The following is a 9457-nucleotide window of genomic DNA, read 5'->3' as shown; positions in this document are numbered from 1 at the left end:
ATGAGTTTCCAAATATAAGAGATTACTGGGTCAAAAGGAATAAAAGTTCTGAGTTCTCACTATGTATTTGCATATTGCTTTTTAAAAAGAATTACATCCATTTATTTAAGCTTTAATTATTATTATTTCAAAATTTGTTCTGGCCATCAAAAGAAATGAATTACAGTAGATGGGGTAGAGAGAGAAGATGGGAGGGAAGGGGAGGGGGGATAGTAGAGGATAGGAAAGGTATCAGAATACAACAGTTACTAATAGGGCATTATGTAAAATTGTGGATGTGAAACCGACGTGATTCTGCAATCTGCATTTGGGGTAAAAATTGGGAGTTCATAACCCACTTGAATCTAATGTATGAAATATGATATGTCAAGAGCTTTGTAATGTTGTGAACAACCAATAAAAAAATTTAAAAAATAAAAATAAAATAAAATAAAAATGTTGTCCATGTGGTTTTTTAAAATTTTCATAGTGGAATATACATAGCATCACAGGGTTAGTGATAATTTTACTTGTCCTTTTCCCCAGCTGAGCATCTGGACAGTATCTCAATTCCTTCTGAGTCCCAGGCCCTCATATAGGACTTGGTATATTGTAGATGCTCAAAGAATTTTAAGTCAATGAACTGTAGGACATATTGACCATGCTGTTTCATGTGATGTTGTAGAATATTTGAAAGACAAGACAAAAATAATGATTGAAGCATAAGTCCCAGAGGCAGGCTTCAGATTCTAACCCTGACTCTGCTTTCTATGTCTCTGGGAACAGGTGGGTTAATGACTGCAAAATGGAGATATTAATATCTCCTGTGTCATACAGTTGTGGTGAGCATCCATGAGCTGACACAAGTAAGTGCTTGGCTCAGTGGAAACACTCAACAAATAGCACCTATTTTTATCTGGTTCGTTTATCTGTACAGTCTTCCTGGTTCTTTATAAAATTGAATGGCCTCTTAATGTGCTGCAAAGATTAATTCCTTAATTGTTTTATCAAATTTAATGCAGCTGCTTTCATATCATGTAGTTTTAAATTTAGAATTTCTTTTCTTATTATCAGATGAATGAATTTTAAAGATATTATATATTTAAAATGATCAATCTTTCATCTCCTGAGTTTTTTTCAGACTCTTGCTGAAAAAGTCCTATAACCCCAGGTACCTAGTTATCATTTTAACTTACTTTGAGTATGTTTTTAAAGATAAAATTTGAGAACTATTTAACTGTTAATGTAGCCAGTTTATTTTAGTGAATAGCAAAATGTACAAACCTAAATTCTCCCTTCCTGTCCTCAACCTGTTATCTCATCATTAGTAATTAATGTTTTTTTTACCTTTGTTTTTCCATATTTTTATTGGTAAATTGTAATTATACATGATGGTGGGATTCATTGGCTTTCTTACCTTCTGGATTTGAACACGTTAGTTAGGTACTTCTGCAATGTTCCATATATGGATCTATTTTAGTTTTTTGTTGTTGTTGTTTGTTTGTTTGTTTGTTTAGTTTTTGGTGCCAGTAACTATGCTAAAACCTTCACTGTGGATTTCATAACACATTCTAATATTTAGTAGACTGCTTTCCACCATATTGACCTTACTTTGAATTATCTTTTGAATATTTTGCCCCATCACCTGAAGATTAGCTTGGCTGTTAGATTGGAATTGTTTTAAATGTATGAATTAATGTGGTTTGCCTCCTTAAAAAACATGACCCTTTGTTTGGCAAGGTGACCAGCCTTTCAAGAAGGTTTTGTCACTTTTAAACACATATCTTACCTATCAGCAAATTTCCTTCTAAGTATTTTGTGATTTTTCATTTTGTGAATGGTAGTCCATTTTGTCACTATGCTATCCAGCTGATGTCATTCATGTGCCAAGATTCTATTGATCTCCGAGCATTTCTTTTGTATCTGGCCATTTAAATAGGTGCTTATTTATAATTTCAGCATATTGTAGACTTTTCATGTATCGGGGGTGGCTGAAGCTGCAGAAGCCTAGCACCCTGTTCACCACATCAATCACTTATATGATGTACTGCTCGTAGAGAGCAAAATTCTTCTTACTCCACTGGCAATAGCTGCATCCCATTCTCAGAAATGATTGATTTACTTTGGTGACTCGGTGAACAGTTTGTTTTCAAAATTTTTGAGTCAACATTTAAAAATTTGGTGAATTTTAACATGGTCATCCAAAATGTGATCCCTTTTTTTAGCCATTGGTAGATATTCTACAGCCCAGCCAGCTCTTTCCAGTTAGCCATATCCCTCTGATAGAGCACCTACCTGCCATGCTTCTGTAGGCTCAGTCACCCCAGTACTCAAAGGTTAGGGTCAGTAGCCAGCAGTTCACACTGGCATTTTTCTTTGGAGTGGAGATGTATATCTTTGCAAATAAGTCCTCAGAAAGAATGGGAAAATAAAATGATAGACTTGGAGAGAGGATGACAGCGTATTTTTGTTGAAGCAAAGTCGACAAAATGCATTTAGTATAGCTGATCTTCTGATGGGTTTAGAAATGCTGCAACATTTGAACAACTTACTTGATTCTTGCAGAAGTCTGTTGCTATGCATAACCCAATTTTCTTTCTACTAGAGAATTTTATAAAACATTTGCATACCAAGACTTGTAAAGGTTATTAAGTGAGCATAAAAAATGCTTTGTGCTTTAGAGTTTCAGCTTCCCAATGCAACATTATTTTTTCTTCACAAATATTAAAAGTAAAGGTATTTTTATAGCTATACAAGAACAACAGTAAAAACTTGACATCCCTGAATAACACAGCTTTCATCAAACGGAGCTTTCATCAAATGTGGAGGTAATGACCTTTCCTTTTTTATTCTTATTGACACTATTATTGCCTCAGACTCCCTCTCGTTTTCCCATCTTTATTACCTGATGAACAAAGCTCAGAGCCACTCAAATAGTATTGTCTTATAGATTACCCAGTGGCTTTCCTAGCCTGAATTATTGGTTCCAGATGCTGCTTACAACCTTCCCAATACAGCTCCCAGGATTTCAAGTCATTCTCCTGAACCAATCAATTAAGTTATTGACAAGCAATATAGTGGAAACCCTCTGTATAAGTAGCACATGCTTTCTAAACGTTTCCAATGTCCTCCAGCGAGATTCAGAAGAAAAGCAAGGAAGGGAAATAGAGGTAAGAAGGATGGATGGAAAAAATGGAAGGAGGAAATTCTAAATGTCTCCCATTGGCTTGTAAATGACCAGCTTCTCCATGTTGTCTTCACATCTTCTACCTTTTCTAAGTGTCTGTGTCAGGATTTCTTCTTCTTATAAGGACACCAAGTTATACTGGGTTGGGGCTAAGCCTAGTGACCTCATTTTACCCTAAGCTCCTCTTTGAAGGCGCTGTCTGGAAATGCAGTCATATCCTGAGGTACTAGAGCTTGGGATTTCAACATATGAACTTGAGGAGACACAATTCACCCTATAACTAACTTTCACTAATCCATGGAGGCACTTTGGATACCTTCCAAGAATAGAAGAAATAAAACTACTCCCTCAAATCCAGAGTGAACCACCCTCAATATTTTGACATTTTTCTTCTCTATTTCATTTCTTATAATGTGTAGTTTGGGTTTTTTTTTTAATGTAACTAAAATTACTTTGTATATGTGATCTCAATTCCTGCTTCTTTCAATTAACATTATAAAGTGAGAAGTTTGTAAATATTGCGTGCTTAAAATTATGTTATTTCCTCCAAATTTAGAGATCTCAGGGGAATTTATTTTATAAGACGAATTGCATCGTGTAATTCTATGTTTGCCATAAATTCCATCAATTGGTTTATGTAATAAAAAGATTATTTATTGAATGTCTGAAATAATCTAAGGATGAGATTTCAATTCTCTCTAAAATAGGAAACTGTAACTCTAAACTCTAAACTCCTCATTTTCTTCAGTCATATGTCTCCTTAGGCTTTTTATTTCATTCATGAATGTTCACATTTAAGTTTTTTTAAATAGCAAGATTCATTGCTGTTTTCAGATTTAATATCATGTATTAGCATGGTTTTCATCTTTTATATTTCTAAGCTTTAAATGTTTCATTTTTAATTTTCTCTACTTTTCCATTATTACATTTATCAAGAATCTTTTTTATTAGGATTTTCAAGGATGTAGTTATAATATTGACTTGTCATATCCACCATGTTGAAATTTGTTTCTTCTTTCATCTTTATTTTTTTTCATGAAATGTTTATCCTTTTATTCTTTTAATATTCTAACTGAATTCACAAATTGTTGATTTTTCTCTAAGAAATATATCTTAAGTACTACACTGTCAACCACCCATGAATTTTATAGTGGTATGCAGGGTTTCTATTTATTTATTTATTTATTTATTGACAGTGTCTTTCTGTGTTACACAACTCCTGGGTTTCTGCAGCCTCCCAAATAGCTGGCACTACAGGCACAAAACCACCATGCCTGCCTTTGTAATGTGTTATTGTTATTAAAATTCTGTCCTAATATCCCTAATTAATTCCTTTTCAAGAACTCAAACAAGAGAGTGGTGTTGTCCTTGGGATTTCCTGGGATAATCCAGGCGAAAGCAGTCTACCAGTAGGCTAACACATTAGAATGGATTACAGGGTGACAGTGCAGGACAAGCTCTGCACTTGTTCTCTCACAACAGAAACTGGGTGGGTGGGACATGATGAAGAGCACCTCTCAACTTGGCTGTGCACAAGCTGCAAGAAGCCATTGGGACACACAACAGATACGCTTATCCTTTTTTGCCTCAGGTATCTCAGACTCAAAATTTTTTTCCTGAAAAAAATAATTCCACAAAAGAGGAAAAGAAAAAAATAAAAGAAGAAGAAGAAGGAGGAGGAGGAGGAGGAGGAGAAAGAAAGCATTAATTCTTATGCATGGATGTATGGTAGTGAAAAAAAATAATCATGTTTTGGTTTTTAGCATTCACAATTAGGAATGATGTTAACTTTCACCAACCTAGATAATATGTATCTCAAATAGATGAGCTAGTCCACACTTATTAATAATGATGCTTATGTAAAAAGCAGAGCAAACATTTGGATGGAACAAAGAAAAACATTATTATTTTCATTCAGACTGTAATTTGTAATATCAATGTTTATGTATCCGGACAAAATTGAAACACAAAAATAATGATGAATTTTTTCTTTTGTAAAAACATTCTCGAATATTACAGCTACATATATTTTTTCTAATACAACCAAAAGAAAAAAGCCACAGCTCCTGAAAATTACCAACATTTGGTGCTTTTAAAAGTCAGAGCATTGTTCTTTTGACTGAAATGTGCTTTTTAAAGGGGGCATTTCAAGCATAAGTGCTCTCCCCTGACTTGCCATGGAACACAGGATTGTATTCTCCTTTGTTGCCAGTTTCCTGAGCTCCTTCCTGTCACTTTGCATCTTTTTACCCATATGAACTTTCTAAGATCCAGTGTATGAAGGCTGCCTGACCAGTTAACCATAATCACTAAGTGCAGTGGCAATTTCGTCTCTCTTACCAGCATCGACAATCCATGAGAAGACTGCGTTTCATACAGTGAAGTAGGAATTGGCAGCGGGTGGTTTTCAGTCATTTCGACAGCACCTCATTGAGCTGGTGCCGCTTTCCAAAGCTCAGCAGGAAAATTGCTCAGTTGTCAATCCATACGTGAGGACGTGTAGTTTTGAAGAATTTCCCTCAAATCCTGCCTAATTTATGATAAAGCCATTGGCTGCCTTTGACCGCAGCTAAGGCATTAAATCAATGTAATCAGAGTATTTGGTTTCACACAGAAGTTGTTTGGGTTTGGTCATGTTTATTTAAAGAATCCAGGTTATATGTGTTGTATATATATGCTATGTGTGGATCTAGGAAATTATAAAGCAAATTTTCTAGATAGGATCTGAATAGATTCTTATTTCTGATCTCAAGATGAGTATCCTTGTAAATTTCAGGCCCTAAAAAGAAAGAAAATCCTAGGTATAAAATTTTAAAAAATTGTTTAATTCCATGCTGTCATATTGACATTGGTGATGGTAATAATGGAGAATAGATGTTCTTTAGACAGGACATACCTGAAGAGTAAATGTAAATATTTAATTCTAGGCTGATTTATGCCTCTGGGGATAGGGGAGACATGACAAATAAAAAAATGATAGACATGATGTTTTGACTCCAGTAAAATCCCCAAACATGTCATTTAGAATGGACTGGGTGCTCTGTAAATGTTGGTTTCAAATGAGCTCAGAAAATAATCATTAGAAGAATAATTACTTTTTCAATTTATAAATTTGATGCAGTCAGTTGCCTCATGTAAACCCCGAGTTCTGTCTCTTCCATGGTTTTCATCAATTTCATACTCAATATCTGCTACCAAAATGGAAAAATGTGGCCAAATATAATCTAGAAACTTGACATTGCTTTCAATAATAAGAAGCATAACTCAAACCTGTGTAAATAATGCATTCAGAAGTTGCTTGAAGGTTTGAACTTTTTTCTTTCATTTCCCTGGATCTATATCCAGTCCTCATGTCCTTCCCACAGGGGCTAGAGACACCTGGAATTAGGAGGAACACCTAGGGGTAGACCTCTCACATGGCTCTAACACCTGAATCTGAGAGGATGTTTCCACGAGTAGAAGAAGTAGGTGGGAGCCAGAGAGGAAGCTTAGAGTTGGAGTTGGTAACCCAAAGATGTGAGTTAGCCATGGGAAATCCAAAGGCTGATACTGGGGAAGAGAGACTCAAGTATGCCATTATTAAGACAAGGGGAGAGGGGCTAGAGGGGCTGCTTTCTCTTCTGTGGCTTGTCCACACCAGGAGCTGTTTAAGGAGGAGCTATAGAAAGCACATTGAGAATTGTTGGGAAAATGCTAAGAATTCCTTGACACTTTTTCTCACAGTTTGTGTCACTTGTAACTAACAGAGATGATGGTTTCCTGGGCTTGGTCAGCATAGGGCAGGGGATTCAGCTTCTGCCTTGCTCACTGCATCCCTAGTGCTGGGACTACCACATAGGCAGTCTTTCCTAGGAGCAGCCATGCTATGAGAGAGCCCAAGCCAATGGAGAAGACACATGGACATGCTCTGATCAGCACTCCTGTTGGCATCAACCACCAGGTATGTGAGAGAATGTTCCTTAAAGTAACTCCTGTCTCTAGCATTCAAGTCACCAATTGCCTTTGAATCTTTCCAGCTAATCTTTCCAGCACATAGATAGGCCCTTCCCACTGGAGCCCTGATTATACTAAAATAGTTGTTTTGTGTTGGTACTTACTGGAGACCTATTGCAGTGTAAAAGTAGCTACTCAAAAAAATAAAATGAAGATAGCAAATTTTTTTTCCATAAAATGATCTAACAAGGATAAAAGCAAAAGTACATTCACTAGATGGATAATTGTATGCAAAGTATGGGAGAAAACATAGTTATCTGGCTTGTACATTCACTTTAGGTTTTAAACCTGTATTCTGAAATTATCAAACATGTCTCCCTCTTTAGAAGAGTGAGAGAGTTCCTCAGTTAAACACCTTTTTTAAATGTCAGAGGATTAGATTAAACTCAAAATCATGGAGAAGGCAAAAAGGAGAGTCCAGTTATGTGACTGCTCACTGCATCACTTTATACCCCCTGAATGTATAAAATAGTTCACAATACATTTTTAAACTGAAGGACACTTTATAAAATGGGTGTGGATCATACACAACAAAGGTCTGTGTGCGTGTGTACGTATATGTATTGATGACTGGAAGCCCAACAACAAGGTGAGGCACAGGTAATCTGTAGGGACACTACAAGATTATAGGGTAGAAACTGTAATACCTCAGATCCACACTGCAAGAAAGAAAGACACATAGACAACATGAAAAGACAAGGGAACAAAGTGCCCCAAATAAACCAAGATACTACAATAACAGAATCCATTGACAGCGTAGTGGATGAAATGTCAAGAAGGAGTTCAGAATATATATAATTAAAATGATCTTGTGAATTAAAGAATAACATAAGAGAGCAAATACAGGTGAAAATAGCTCACTCCAACAAAGAGATAAGAGAGCAAATACAGGCAATCATTGATCACACCAATGAAGAGATAAAGGAACAAATATAGGTAGCAAAAGATTACTTCAAGAAAGAGATTCTGGAAAAAAATAATCAGAAATCCTTTAAATGAAGGAAACAATAAACCAAATAAAAAAACTCAATAGAAAGCGTCACCAACAGACTATATCACTTGGAAGACAGAACCTCAGATAATGAAGATAAAATATAACCTTAGAAATAAAGTTGACCACACTGTGAATAGGATAAGAAAGCATGAACAGAACATCCAAGAATTATGGGATAGCATCAAAACACCAAATCTAAGATTTATCAGGATAGAGGAAGGCACAGAGATTCAAACCAAAGGAATACACAATCTCGTTATGAAATAATAACAGAACATTTCCCAAACATGAAGAATGAATTGAAAAATCAAATACAAGAAGCTTACAGGACACCAAGTGTACAAAATTACAATGGATCTACATCAAGACACATTATAATGAAAATGCCTAGCATACAGAATAAGGATGGAATCAAAGCCTCACATGAAGGAATGCATCAGATCCCTCTATCACTTGAGCTTGGTAATCTGGAAGCTCTTCATTTTGTCCAACAATTTAATCAACAATTAAGCTAGATGACATATATGTAAAATATTACATATTTTAATATACATGGTACAAATGTCAGGTTCCTTGGAACTCCCCCCCCTCAAAAAAAAAAAGCAGTTTCCTCCTTATCATAAAAGCTGCAGAAGAAGAAAAGGAAAAGAATGAACATTTATTTAGTACTTTACCCGTAGTCATAACCCTTAACACTTTATGGCACTCACCAAATCCCAGATACATCCTAAGAGCTTTGCGTATTTAAACCTCATGAAACCTTATGAAGACACAACAAATAATAAAACAGTAGTTTTATTATTTTTTAATTTTACAAATTAAGAGACTGAAATGCAGCCATGTTAGGCAGCTTTCCCAGTGTCACAGAGCTATGCATAGGGAAGTAGAATGTAGCCCAAACAGGATGGCTTCCTGGGCAGTCCAACACCTAGGGTGCCTTCTCCCCATGTTGAGTTATTTTTCCTAAGAGTGGTCAGGAAACTTGTCAGAGACACACAGATAATAAATAGTGGGATTTGCTTCATTCCAAGATCTACTTGAGTCTAACTAAACCTTTGACATTATGCTGTCTAAAATCATTATCAGATGATCCTTGATGTGATAAACAAGCTTTCTTCTTCTATCATTTGGTCTGTATTTTTTTTTCTGACAGATTTTCTTGAGAATCTTTTTGGTGGAAAAACTCCATATTCAATTTTATTGACTTCTATATTTATAACTGGGCTTACTTTACAGAGTATGGTGTGGCTAATTTTCAGTATCTTTTGTTTCTCAACCCAGATTTTTGGATTTGCTAACCCTAA

This window comes from Ictidomys tridecemlineatus (genome assembly GCF_052094955.1).
Source record: "Ictidomys tridecemlineatus isolate mIctTri1 chromosome 5 unlocalized genomic scaffold, mIctTri1.hap1 SUPER_5_unloc_1, whole genome shotgun sequence".
Lineage (NCBI taxonomy): Eukaryota > Metazoa > Chordata > Mammalia > Rodentia > Sciuridae > Ictidomys > Ictidomys tridecemlineatus.
Note: the sequence above shows the minus strand (reverse complement) of the source record.